This window comes from Lathamus discolor, chromosome 8 (genome assembly GCF_037157495.1).
Source record: "Lathamus discolor isolate bLatDis1 chromosome 8, bLatDis1.hap1, whole genome shotgun sequence".
Taxonomy (NCBI): Eukaryota; Metazoa; Chordata; class Aves; order Psittaciformes; family Psittacidae; genus Lathamus; species Lathamus discolor.
The window spans coordinates 14,637,398-14,652,326 of NC_088891.1; the positions used below are offsets into that span (position 1 = coordinate 14,637,398).

Genomic DNA, 14,929 nt, shown 5'->3' on the forward strand with positions numbered 1-14,929 from the left:
ACATTGAAAAGAAAATGTTGATCATAATCCATCTGGCTGAAATCTTATACTTATCCTATCTAGGCACTGGATCTAGCTCAGAGCCAAAATTAGGCTATCAGGAAAGGTACCACTGAGATGGGGATGAAGCCAGTTCCCAGTTGAGGGAACCCACTCCATGGGCAGATAACATGTGAACGGGGGTGGGAGGGAAAGGCTGGGTAGCAGGTCCCATGTGCACTGAATGAGTCAGCAGTGGTGATTATAGTCTTCTCAGTACCCACAGGGATCTTTGTGGTCTTAATGAACGTGTTTGGGTTGGATGCTCAACCTAGCAAAAAACACAATAGCAAATGAGCTGAGATAGGAGAAGAACGGCATCCTTTATCAAAAAGCTTTATCAATGTCTCACTTAGTTGATCAGTTACACTATCACTTCTCTTACAAATCAATACCCAATACAGCCAAGAAACAGCCATTCCCATACTATCAGGCTTCTAAAATCCCCCTAACAATTCAAGAGCAAAACAGACCAAGGTATAAACCTCAGTACGAGAGCGCATGTGATGTCCTCTGCTATTTTGAATGGAACCTAAGAGATTATTGGTGTATTTAAATAGCTTTTTAATAAATATTATGTGTGAACTCATGGAGATTTGGATAAAAGCTGCCATCTTACAACCGATATCTGAGGACAGGAGGAAAGCATGGGGATTATAATTGATAAAATGCTGGACTTTACTGTTTGGGATGGTGCTCAGAGTTTTCCAGCAGTTTTAATCTGAATAACCTCTAGGGGAGCGGCTCAGTTTACAAACCAGTGCACTTTGCAGCTGGATGTTTTATACCACCATGAGAAGACTAAAATAAATAAATCAGTAAGTTACTTTCCTAACTTGATTTTCCTGAGGCAGGTCATTTTCCTTCCTTCATGAATCAAGAAACAGATCTCTTTCAACATCAGGAAGAAAGGAAGCAGGGGCAGCTTTGACTTTGCCTTTCATTTTCACTTTAACCCACAGAAATTAGTTGATCACATTCTGTTCATTAACATTTCCCATGTTGGGGAGGATGGGGCATTTATTTGTTTGCTTGCTTCCTTTCTAAATTTTTTCCCTTTCTGTTTTGAAAAACTCCTCCTCCTGAATTCTGGCAGATCCCAAATTCAAAATTCCAACTGTCTGATCCCAGTTTAAGAAAACTGTTCTTTACACAATGCTTTAAGTGCCAAGTAGCCAAATATGACATCAACCCAGAAGTAAGGCTTTTCTCAGATACAGCCTGTGTTCTGTCCAAGTTCAGGGTTCTCAGATACAGCCTGTGTTCTGTCCAAGTTCAGGGGGTAGAAGAAGTAACATTTAGTCCTTCTATTAACATAGCAGGCACCCAACTCAGAGCTGTGCCTATTTGGTCTTCTAAAAACAGTTTGCACTGAACATGCCCTCTGGCTTCCTGGCAGGGCTACTCCCATACCAGTAACTTGATATATTCACTAATGGTCACCATAACACCAGCCAAGCACAGGGAAATAAGAGCATCTTTAGAAAATACCTCAACGGGTTAAAAAAACAGCAGGGCACAGCTACCAAAGCCATGACTGAGATTCTTCCCTCTGCAATGCTGAGAGAGGGCTCAGTATCTTCTGGCTGTTTGTTGCTCAAAGAGATGATTGTGTATATGGCAACTTCTTGCACAGAAAATCTGTTTTCAGAACTGCAGCCATTGACTTGTTTGAGTTGCTTTATTCCTCCTGCACTGAGGTAGGGGAGGGGGCAGAAAGGTACCAGCTCTGCTAATGGCACACAGAATGGTTAACTAAATGCTACAGGCCCAGATTCTGCCATCCTTACACTGGTGCAGTTTATGGCAGATGATGCAGTTGCACAACCATGTTAGAGGACAAACACCGTCATGGGAAAGATACAAAGCTTTATTACTAGTAATTTAACTGTCAGTTTTCTTGAACAGAAAATTCTACATCACAACACACAGTTGCCTGCTGTAAGAAACTACTACTCTGCTCTTCAAATTTCCTCCCTTCTTTTCTGAAACATAGACAAATTAACAGAGAATGATCATAGCTTAGTCATAAAAACAATCTGTTAATATTTACATGGTTTACATCCTGTTTTGTTTCTTGGTCTTTCTTTGCTGGTTTGATACTTCAGCTAAGCCCAGTATGTAACACCAAGCCCTGGATTTAATAACTTGGGAAGATGGTATTTTGAGATGCATTTGCATTAACAAGTGAAAATCCAAAGGGAGTGAGGAAAAATGTCCTCAGCATGATTTAATTACTGAATGAGAGGTCAGGATATAAGAAGATGGGGGAAAAAAGGCAAGAAAAAAAAAAGCAGGCAACCAGACTCCAACTAGTGAGTTGAGCAGCTATGTGCAGCAATGAGAATGCCTGTGGGTGCATTTGCAACTTCCTTAGACACTGCCCGTCAAACTTCAAATTGATTTCTACTTCTATTCAAATAAAGATGCAGCTAAGACATAGTTATGTCAGGTCCTTTTTAAACTCTTCTGCTCATCTGTGGTGGTTTGGTATCACTTTTTAGGAGTCTAAGGAAATCCTTTTGAGAAAGAAGAGAACTGGGGATTGAAAACTCCCAGCTACAACAGCTGGTGCCCCAGGCACCGTCTGGAAGAAAGAGCAGTTTAAGAGCTATCGGATTGCTTTTCCATCTCGTTGGCATTACAGCTTCATAGCTCTAAGTTACTGAGGATGAAACTTGGATATTGATAGATATTCCAGCATAAATATAATTTCTTACACCATAAGTGGAGGCTTTTAGTGCAACAGGAGCAGGCCCACTGCTTTAGCAGGGGCATCAGAGTGAGGTGAGTGAATTTACTGATTCCCTTTCTTTTTAGCTGCAAGTACATAAGTGCTGCTGCTTCTGAAACCCAATTGCAATAGTATTGCAAAGAGCAACTCAGAGCAAGCATGAAACCAGAAGTACCACCACACAGACGCAGCATCCTCCCTCTTCATATTGAAAACTTCCCAAGATTTTACAGTTACTGGGGCTGGTGATATTGCACAGTCAGAAGGTATCTGGAACACAGCACAATGCTTTCATGGGCAGCATATATGAATTCACCTACTCAACTGGCATCTGAATCCTACACTTCAGAGAGTGAAAACGTGACACAAGGCATCCCAACTCCCATAAATGGTTCCAAATAGTTTGTTTTCCAAACATTCCCAAATGGTTTGCCTATTTTGAATTTCTCAGACTCTTATGGGTGACATAATCTTAGAATCAAATTATTGTGCCAAGTGTGCACAAGCCTCTTCCCAGAAGATCTGACCTGGGGGTGAATAATGTGCTTGGTACATTTGCAACACAATTACTAGGCAGAGAACAGTCCTGCCCTGCTCTGCAGTTCGCCTCAATTCAGACACTCTCACTCAAGCTACTTGGGTGAAAGAAGCAGCTTTACAGTTTTCTCCACAGTACATTTCCCTCCTAAAAATCTCCCACATAAGCATTCTTTCTCCTGCAGCTCCACCAATGCTAGCGAGTGTAGGAGGGCTGGCACTTTTGGTGCAGTACTTGAACCCTCTCTTCAGTGTCTGCTTTGCTCCCTTGAGTATATTTGCAATTAATCAGAGGAACATATGACAAAGGGTGGCCTGCTGTGAAAAGCACCCAGTGCATTTGGACTCAATATCCCTTCATTTCATGTGGATAATGATGCTCTCTCTCCCCCTGGACTGCCTCTTTTCCTCAAAACTGCTGAGCAAGGAACACTCTAAGTTCTATCTGAGGAAACCGAAAGCAACAAAAGCTGTGATCTACTTATGAAAAATGCTGTCAGAGAGCCAGGCTCTATATTATATTGTCTAATATACTGTAGTAAAATGTTATTAAAATTGAAGTTGAATTAAAGTTGAATTCGATTTCAAATAGATGATGTGTGAAGATGCACATTCTTCAGATTATCTTCAGTACTTTCATATATGTTACATTGATTTTCATATAAACATTGTATGGTCTTATGTGGTATGTACTCAAATAGCTGGAATCCATTAAAACCATGCTCCAGCTGTGCAGTCACTGTCCTCACAAAGATACATTTTTACATGTGGTTAATGCCAGGAAGAATCCACAGCTTCAATTATGAGAACATCAAAATATGTTGTTTATTGTAGGAAAAAGCATTTGCAGCAATTTAAAATATCCAGTCGACACCACACTGCTAAATCTAGATAATAGAAATCCTGGAGAAATTTCAGCTAAATCTGTCTGGATTATAGCTGTGGGATTATCTGAATGCTAAATTACTGTATATGTTTTACCCACAAACATGAGCACAGACAGTATAGGAAGATGGATGACTATGCAGATCACAATAAAACCCATCCCCAAGAGACTCTTTCATACACTAGGTAAACAACCCCTCTCAATTTATCAAGCATTCTGGATTGAATTAATGCTGTCAGTCACTTACGTTGCTGTTGCTGTGTGGAGGAATATGGTTTAACATGAGCAGCTCCTTTAGCACCAGAAAAATAACAAAGGCTTTCTCTGTGCATCCTTCACGACACACAGAGTGCAGGAATATTAATTGGCTGCTGTATTTGTATAAGTGGATTAAAGAAAATACAACTGCAGTTTACTGTGCTGCCAGAAAACCAAATTATATGCAACACTGAAAGAAAAGATGAACCCTGGTTGTCTTGTTAAACCTTCCCTTCCCCTCCCCCATTGTTTACACACCAGTGTTTCTGGCTTTCTAAGGCTGTATAGTTAATGAACCTGGATTGACCTGACACATAGCATCTCTCAAACTTTCCCCTTGAATGATTCACAGATGTGTGAGCTGTGACCAAAAACAGCAAAGAGGGAAAAGGCAGAGTACTGCACAGGCTGAGGGCATTTGAAGGAGGTGATACTGTCCAAGTGTGCCATTCCCGAGTCTCTCCTTCACTGCAAGTGCACAGCTACTGATTACAAATACACATTCCTTCAATTGCCAGTTTAGCTCAGCTCGAGAATTGCAATTGAAATTACCTTCGCTTCTGCTCATGCAGGAATTATTCTAATTCCTATACTCGTGTATTAGTTCGTATTACTCTCTGGTGGTTTTTTGATGGCAAAGCTTCATGTCCATGTACCGCACATTCACATGAGGCAATTGGGAGGGCTTTCCTGTGGAAGAAGGCTAGACAGTAACTGCTGCTTCCTGTGAACAGCTACCAGCTGATGTAGATATGGCCACTTTCATTTCCTTTCTCATTCAAATAACCTATGCAGCTATGTAAACAGATTAAACATAATTTTGGATCCTGGGAAACTGTCAATATAATCCTTTGCTCTCTGGTGTCTGAGGTGACAAAACACAGGTTCCATCCTTCAGTTTTTCTCTCCCAACCAAAGGAGTAATTTCTTACTATTTCTGCAGCTATTTTGTCTGCTTTTGTGATGAATCTGAGTACTAGTTAACCTAGAACACAAAAGCTTGGTGTTGCATGAACTGTCTGTAGACTAACATTCTCACAGCTGAACCAGAGGCAGTAACAATGAGGTATTTTAAGAGTAAAAGGTTAAAGCCACCTAGACACAGATATGACAGCATGAGTGGATAGCTGAGTTAACAAGCTCAGGTTTATGTTGTGTCAATGACTGCAATACACTAAGACTTCAGACCACACAGCATCACTTGCAAAGGTGGTCTCTGCATCGTGGTCTCTGACATAAAAATCATAGGCAAAAGAGAAAAACTTGACAATTTTTTTTTTTTCAAAATTGAGCTAAACTCATATATAACGGTAAATTCTAAAAGAACTTGGAAAGAGACAGTACAGTTTCATATCATGCTACTAATTTAAAGGATAAATACTCTGGGGGACTGAAACATTAGGAAAAGATTTAAAGAAAAAGAAGAAATCTTATTAATCTCAAACAGTACAGCCATAGATCAAACAATAAAATAGGGTGCTTCATATTACTTACAGGAATGCTCGGTATGCTTCTTCCATCACTTATATATTCATTACAAAATTCGTTCTACTGTAGCCCAGACATAATTTAAACTGTTCTCTCTGCCAGGAGAAACCAAACTTTAAAGGCAAACATTAACTGACCTAGCATATCTTTCTGGAAAAATAAATATGTTTTCATTAGCATGAGCAGTGTTTCAGAAGATGGATCAATTTCCATTCAAAAGAAGAGGAAACAAATTTAGAAATCTGATTCAGCAACTTAGTTAGATAACAGCTCACATGCTTAGCACTATATATGAGCTTAACCACTTTCCTGAAACAGACTTCCAACATCAGAATAAATCTCCAACAAAACTCAAATCTCTGTCAAATGAGATCTACAAAAATATGCAAGTTGTGGAAAATATGCTTTCAGCTTTACACAAGTGGTGCTTTCTTCAGCGTAGCCCCCTCAGATCAACAACTGCCATTGTCACATGGGTAGCTTTGTAAAACTCCACTGACACAGACCTGGACACTGCTCTATAAAACACTGAATGCTCAGACATACTTATCTAATGGCTGTTCAACGTGGCCCAGAAAAGAGGTAGTTTATTTTAATTTCCTATTGGACAGCTGACCACATAAGGGAAAACACAATTATACATGGCATGGAATAACATTATGTGCAGCTTTATAGTTAATGTCAACACAGTTGGAAAAGCTGCATGGAAAATAAACCACAATCTTAGTGGAGGTGGTTTCTCTACTACAGGCCAGCACTTAGTCAGGATGCCAGCGTAGCACAGGGAAAGGATGCATGATTGCTCTTCATGCTGTACTGACTTCAAAGAAAAGTTAACTTATTTTTCACTGCCATTGCCTCCTTTTTTTCTCTTTCACAAGCAATACGTTACAAAGATTTTTCCAGTCCTTAATTTCCCATTGTGTGCGGGTTAAAGTGATTTCTTCTCATCATCTTTCCATGTGCTTGATTTGAAAGACAGTCATCAGACAAACCTCCACTAACTCTGCTCATTGCTCTTTCACAGCTGATGTGCTAGACTCTTTACAGCTCTTCTCTTTGCTGTCCCAGTTTGACTTCAGAGACCTTTTCTTTAGATCATTCACCAAGGCTAAATGAGCTCTGACAACCCTTCTTAGGGATCCATTTTCCTTCTCCTCAGTTCATGTGATCTCTAGCATCATTTCCCAAATCAGCCAGAGAAAGTGCCTTCTCTGATTTCCTCCACACATGGGACAGACAATACTTTACTGTGCCTCGAGTCAGTGAATGGAGCAGAAGAACATGTGAGTTACTCAGGCCCACAGCAGATTTGTTATACAGCAAGAGAACAGAAAACAGGAATGCTGTGAGCAAACCCCTGACAGTTTGATACCAGTGTCAGAAACCCATAGTCCTCTGCTAAGAGCTTATTAGAAAATATTATGATGATTTTATTGTATTCAATATCTCCTTAATGCGATTTTAAATTGAAAATATTTCTCTTCTAATTGAACTAATTCATCTTCTAATATTTAAAACAAGGAGAAAGCTTAATTAATAGACATCAGCAACTTCACATAACCAGCATCACACATTACTTGTAACAAGACAGTCCCTAAGAAGAGTCTCAGTATGTTTGTTGTCACTGAATGCATTAAAATTCATGTCAGAGATAATGACTTCCACTATAAATAATGTTTTTACAGCAGGTACAACAGCTTTTCATGTTGCACAGTATCAGTTGTGTGGAGTTTTTAGTGCACTTTTGGACTTTCAGGTTGCACTAAGAATACCATCTGCAATACAGCTGTTAGTTCAGCCTGGTTAAGAAATGACAAACAGGTGATCCTCACAGAAATTAAGTCACCATTCTGGACTGGAGGTATGACATTAGCTTATGACGATCTCAGTCTAGAATTGTATCATTTTAAGTTTTAATTCTACTTAAGTACCTTTTAAGACTCAATATACAATGAAAAGAAGCACTACAGAATCACATTTATAACCAGAGCTGTTTAATACGCTGATTTTTCATTTCAGAAAGTATTAATGTAGCTTTACACCTAATGTTTTAGTGTAAATTTTTAAATTTACTAATATCAGCAAAAAATTTACAACTAATAGCTTCACTATTCAAACTACCTGTTTACAGTGAGAATTCAGCTTTTCTTTGATAGCAAACATTTGCTTTCATCTCCACATTCCACTTTCTCCTTCTTATGCAGTGGCATGATCTTGCAAAATCTGAGTTGCCAACACTGGAGAAGAATGTCCAAATCTAAGCAAACAAAATAGCTGTTCCAATGAATCTTTTTCTTTTGATCAGGTTTTAGGGAAAAGAACCCACAATGTAGTCTTTGAACTTTAATGCCTTTGGAGTGCTCTTTTTACTCAGGACAGCCAACGGCATAAAAGCTGATTCATTCAAAATTAACATCAGCCAGTCTTTCTTCTCTCCTACCTTGTTAACCAAAGGTTCAGAGCATTTAAAGACAAACATTCATGTAATAATGCTAATAAATTATTTCACTATAAAAAGGAATTTAAAGGAATGCACAGCCCTTTACCTACCACTACATTACTTGTACATCTGTCCTATAACACCTAACAAATATACAACACCTAAATTAAAGTAGGGATTCAACTTTGGGAAAGAGGAGAGTATGGAGTGGTGGGACAGAAGCAAAGGCATTTTTCCACTTTGTTTGCACATGCAACTAATACATTTTAATTTATCTATTGGGTTTTGTCAGGGATTAGAAATCTTAGATGTTTTGTCGGGTTCTTTTTCCAGAAGGCCTTCTCAGCTATCTGTTAACTGTTACCTGCTGAGGCATGAATCCTGGGAAAACCTTAGCTGCTTTAAGAGATACAAAACATTGTGACCACACAACAGAAACCTTTAAATCTCTGGGAATGTAGCTCAGTATTCAGCCCAGGGTTATTTTTGCCATAGTTTCTTCAAAAGATGGATGTTTCACTTTGCCTGATCATCCCACAGTAGTTATGTCCAAATTTTACCCAACAATTCCTATTAGAGAAGCCTTGCTTTAGTTTAAGCTGAGGCTGACTGCTGTGATGGTACTGTTGCAGAGTCTATGAACACATTCAATATATGTATATTTTGAAAGAGTTCATGTACAGAAAACAAAAGTCCCTGTGCTTTTCCTGGTGCCTATCTTTACATCACAGATGTTGCCTAATGTACTTGGATCTCAAATCTGAGGGACTCCTCAGGGTGCTGTAGGGCATCTGCAGCAAGAACCTACTTTAATGGCAATTGCTGGGGCTCAGCATGCCTAAAAGTGAGGCCTTGTATTTTTAAAAGCTATCAAACATTGTTGTTAAAATAACATCCCTTTTTTGTGTGGCAGAACAACAAAAAGAAAACCCCTCTGAATTTCTGCTGGCTCGGCAATAACAAAAATTGTTGTTGGCATTTGTTTATGAAAACAGGCAAAAGATACCAAACTAACCTTCTCCCTCAGCTACACATCTTTTACTACAGTTAGCAAAAAAGTTTGTACCTCCTTTGAGCTGAAATAATTTTCCAATGCAGTTTAACGCACTAACAAGTCAACTGCGTTCATACTGGCAGTTTACACATAGCTGTGTAGATTGATTTTTAATCCATTTTATTACACTGAAACAAGTTTTCTACCAGAGAATAGGCATTAGTAGGGCAGCCAAGGGCTGAACTGACAATATAGACTGAATTATCATTTCTTTTATCAAGCAACATAGAAAGAGCAAATGCCAAAAGATGTGTTATTCTAGTTTAAGGCTAACATTGAATGCTAACATCGACACAGTTAAAACGTTAGAACTTGTTTGTGCTTGTTACATAATATTAATTTCCTTGGGGCTGCCACACTATATTCACTGCATATTTTAGTACCATGATGTCTTACCCTGCACTAAATGAAAAATTAATAAAAATATGCAAGTTGATAGTAAAGGCGAGATCTGTTGTGGTGGTGTCAACACAGCAGAGTATTTCTCAGAGACTTCATCTGCATTCACCCTTCATATGCATGCTCAAATATACAATGTGGCAAACCTCACAAAAACAACAGTATAAAAGAGTGTTTTCTAAATGAATTTTATGCTATGTAGCAGAACATAATCTTCCAAGTGAAGAGGATTTGGATACAAATGACAACACACCTATGGAAATAAAATATTCACAAAAAGAGTCTCTGGCTCTTTCAGGCTCCAGGGTTTTGGGTTCTAAATACATGACTGGATTTCTTACTGACAACTACATGGATAGGAACAATAAATGCAGGTCAGCAATGAAGGCTGTGATGAACAGGAATAGCATGTATAGATTTGCACTTGCTCCTATTATAACTGCAGGGCTCTGCATCTAGGTGACAAGATTGATTCTTTTTCCAAATCTGCCCTGTCAACAGCATGTCTCTTTGTTGAAGGGAGAGTGATTTCTTCTCAAAAGCAGCTTGTTACCTCTCGCATTTAAGTGAGATGGGGTTGTTTTCCTTAGACAGAGCTCTAACATGTAAAGTCACAGTCTTTAGGAGTCCTGGTGATCAAATATAGGGAAAATATTAAGCCAAATTTTATTTCTAGTTTGCAATAAGTAAAATGAAACTTGGGGAGGAGAAGTCACCGATTCATCTCAACTTATTTAGTCTGTGTTTGAAATTGGATGAGGAAATGAGATTATTTAGGAAAAAAACCATACTTCCAGAACAGACCAATCAACATTTGATAAAACTATCTAGTAGTAGGATCTAAGGGACTGATTTTGGTCTATGGATGACATGCAAAAAAGGTAGGAAATGGCATAAGAGTTCTAGTTTCACTAAATTATTACTTTGTATCTTTGGGAACAAGATCTGAAAACAGCATTTGTGTATGTTGCAGCAGGTCGTTCAGGGTACCTTCCATTAGAAAATGTGTCTTAGTAGGAGGGATTTACATCATTAGTGAAGGATATTTCCCTCTGATATTGCCATGCTCTGAAATCCTCTGAACCACTGTATCGGAGGACCATTTTCTATTAATTTTCCGTGTGGCAGACTGTTGCACTGGCAAACTTCTCTGCTTTTTTCCAAAAATACCAGCTACTACTACAAGGAAAAATCATACAATTGTCATAACAACCTGGCAACATTACAGTGGCCACTTTGAAGAGTGGTCTGAAGAGTATTTGCCAAACCTTTTGATCCCTAGTAATCAGAACAGAAGTGCCCAAAATCCAGAGATTAAAGGATTAGGCCTCAAGAAAGACTTGTGGTATTTCAAGAAAATGTGACTGATGCTCACCACTTATTTTTTACAGTGCTGATGAGATTTAGTGTTTAAGGTCCTTTCCTGTTCAGACATAAAAGCTGCTGTAATCAGAGTATTACTAGGGAAAACTACTCTGCTCGGGGATTCAATATGTTTAAATTGTTGAGCCAAGGTTATTGTTTGGATTAGGTTAGAAAGAATGACACTGAAATAAGTAAGCCCCATAGTACAGCGAAGCAGAGAAGAACAAAGAAAAATGTTTTTATTTTTAAATAGCAATCTGGATAGCCTAAGTATGCTGGTTATAGCTATAGGAAAAAAATAACTTAGACTAGCCTGGAAACTAGGTATTGTATATGTCTACACAGCTATTAGAAACAGAATAAACATTTCCATCGCACTTGAATCCATACGAAAGCTAAACTGGAGACACTGGAGATGGAAGAGACTTATTAGGTTGGCTTGCCCTCCCCCAAGCTGCAGAGCCCCTCAAAACCTTTATGCTTGGTTCCCATGCCCCTCCCCAGATTCTGTCACAGGCAACTAACATCCATCAGGGTCATTCTGCTAGAAAACAAAAGCTACCAGGCTATACTGACAGTAAATCAGCTGCGGGTGTTTGTCAGTAAGGTCCAAAGGGTTTTTTAAGACTTCATATATCCAAAAAGCTAGCAGCTTTTTCATAAGAAATACACAGCTATTAATAATACTTGGTCTTTTAGGGAGCCATTAGAGATGCATGAAAAAATACCAGCACAAAAATAGGTTCCAATATACAATCATGCCATTTCAAACACCATTGGATTATTATTACCGATTAGGGAAAAAAATCCAACAGCTGTCTGGGCAATTCCCTCAATGTCTGGATTATTGATTTAATAGCTACACATTGTCTAGATCCAACCACTCCACTACTGTTTGAAAATGCTGTACTTTTTTCTTCCCTATTATTGCACAAAAAATATGTATTATAGTCTGATTGTAGGTGAATTCAAGATTAGATGTTGCTTCCACTCCACATAATAGGAATATGAAATAGCAATTGTATCTTTTGAAGTAAAACCTAAAATGAGTATTTAGAGCTAAAAAATTCCAAGCTTTCAGAAAGCTGCTAAGTATTAAATTTCACCTACAATTCATTCCAAAGTTCTGCTCTTCCCTTTCTCCCCTCCAGGAAATTGGCATTAGGAAAATGAAGCAAAAATTTAAGGTAGGGAAACTATTCAAGTGTGAAGGGACTGTAATTGTTACAATTGCTTAGGTAACAGTGATATGTTTTGCATACGTTAGGCATCCTTTCTGCTACATTTAGAATAAATAAGTAAACAAACAAACTGCCTGCTTGCTTTACATTCTTTGCCTTCATCTGTGAGTGCTGCAGTCAGCCTGTCTCTGGTTTACTTCCTGATGACTGGGTTCAGCCTGCACAGGCTGTAGGTTTTGTTCTGAGTGGGGCTCCCTGTGCATGGCCCTGCTTGTGAAGCACAGTGATAAGAGGCATGGTGTGAACGGCAGCTTATGTCACACGGACCACGAGATATGGCAGCACTGTGTGGCACACACAGCTGCAATGGAGGCAGCCCATGCACTAACACACATCTCCTTCCTTGGACTGCTTTGGATTCTCATGACTAAACAGGGGTGTTGACAGAAAAATGTACCAGAGTTCAGACATGAAAGTGTAATATGTGGTGTGATAAACAGTCCCTCCATGACTGCTTAACCTGGAGCAGGGTAATCTAAGCAGTACAGACTGTCCTGGTCAAATAAACTAGCTTACATGTAAGAATGACATACTTCGTGTTATATTGCCTCAGTGAAGCATCCCTCCTTCCTAAGACAGAGGTACAGCAGGCAGCAGCAAGTCCTATAAAAGTCTTTTTCATCTAGATGTGGAATCAACAGAGGTAATATTTTACTAAGGGCTCTCATATATATATATATTTATATAAATGTTTTTAATAAAATTTAGCTCTACCACACACCAAAGCAAATATATAACCCTTCTAGTGATTCTTTACTAAACGGTGAACATTTGTGGAGGGATATATATGATGCTATTTATTTGTTTACAATGTGCCTTATTAAAAGCAAAAAAACCCACATATGAAAAGGTGAGCAAGGGTCTCAGCTGTTGTCTGTTTGGCCTAATACATTTGCAATGATTTTTATGGAAGAAAATGTTGTCCTAAACCACATTTTTTTCTCTCTTTCTGACAGGTAATGGGATATACAGGGGGATCCTGTCCCTTCCTATAATGTTGGCTGTAGGTACTATTCTAGGTTTGTAGTAAATATCACAACTTTTATGAGAAGTGTGGAAAATCATAGAATCATAGAATAGTTAGGGTTGGAAAGGACCTCAAGATCATCTAGTTCCAACCCCCCCGCCATAGGCAGGGACACTTCACACTAAACCATCCCACCCAGGGCTTCGTCCAACCTGGCCTTGAACACGGCCAGGGATGGAGCACTCACAACCTCCCTGGGCAACCGATTCCAGTGTCTCACCACCCTAACAGGAAAGAATTTCCTCCTAAACTTCCCCTGTTTAAATTTTAACCCGTTACCCCTTGTCCTGTCACTACAGTCCCTGATGAACAGTCCCTCCCCAGCATCCTTATAGGCCCCTTTCAGACACTGGAAGGCTGCTATGAGGTCTCCACGCAGCCTTCTCTTCTCCAGGCTGAACAGCCCCAACTTTCTCAGCCTATCTTCATACAGGAGGTGCTCCAGTCCCCTGCTCATCCTCGCGGCCCTCCTCTGGACTTGTTCCAACAGTTCCAAAATCCTGTATAATGAATCTTTAAGCCAGTAAGATGATACTATGAACAAAAAATGTGTCTAAAAGTATAAAGATAGTAACTTAATATAAAAATATTGTGCTTTTGTATTCTTATTCGGTGAGGAAAGTAAGATCACAAAATTTGTGGCTGCAGAAAGAGGGACACAGGTAACAAATAACACATCTTCTTTGGTCTAATCAAAAGTAAACACTTAATATTGATCCTCAGCAGTCTTCTGCAATAAACTGTTCTAACATCATACCAGCTGTGCATACCCTTCTGTCCTGGATCACTCTGACCAGCTTCTGTGATCTACCTCCTCCTTCACTGGAAGAGCAACAACAGCAACGCGGTGAACCATTTAATTTCAAATCTAACATTTCTGTCAGAGCCATTTAATTCTGAGATATTATAACTCTAAAAAAACCAACCAAACAAAAAAACAAACCGGACCACCAAAAAACATCCACAACGAACCCAAAAGAAAATTGCAACACTTGGAAAATACAGAATGGTGATGTACTATTCTAATTGTGCTGGTCCCAAGCAACAGGCCCCAAGTGCAGCTCATTACGATCACAAACATCAATCTGTTTGAAATCTGCATCCAATCTGATGTGTGCTTTATATCAAAATGACAAAAACATTTTGGTTTTACAGTCACCATGTTCGGGTCAAGTTTCAAAAAATTATTTAAATGGAAAATAGGAATCTGCTGACAAATAATGTTGGTTAAATCTTGTATCATACCAATGTTATGCTTTCAAATGCCCTTTTTTCTTTCTCCAGATAAATACTAAGATACATTTTCTGAGGTCCTTATGTATCTTGCTATTGGTTGTCATCTCCAATATAAGCCTGTTCTCTACCCAGTTACCAACTATGTATTAGAGAATTAACCACAACTGTTAAGGTCACATCAGGTCAACTTTAAAGTGATAAAACCTTAATGGAGTAAGGGAT

At 38.9% G+C, this 14,929-nt stretch overlaps 1 long non-coding RNA gene across 1 annotated transcript in view; it reads right to left on the bottom strand.

Moving 5' to 3' along the window:
* Nucleotides 1-14,929, bottom strand: part of LOC136018675 (uncharacterized) — a 27,488-nt gene continuing 12,559 nt past the window's right edge. The window contains exon 4 of the long non-coding RNA XR_010614526.1: nucleotides 1-310. This is a non-coding gene — a long non-coding RNA (uncharacterized LOC136018675). The remainder of the gene's footprint in view (nucleotides 311-14,929) is intronic.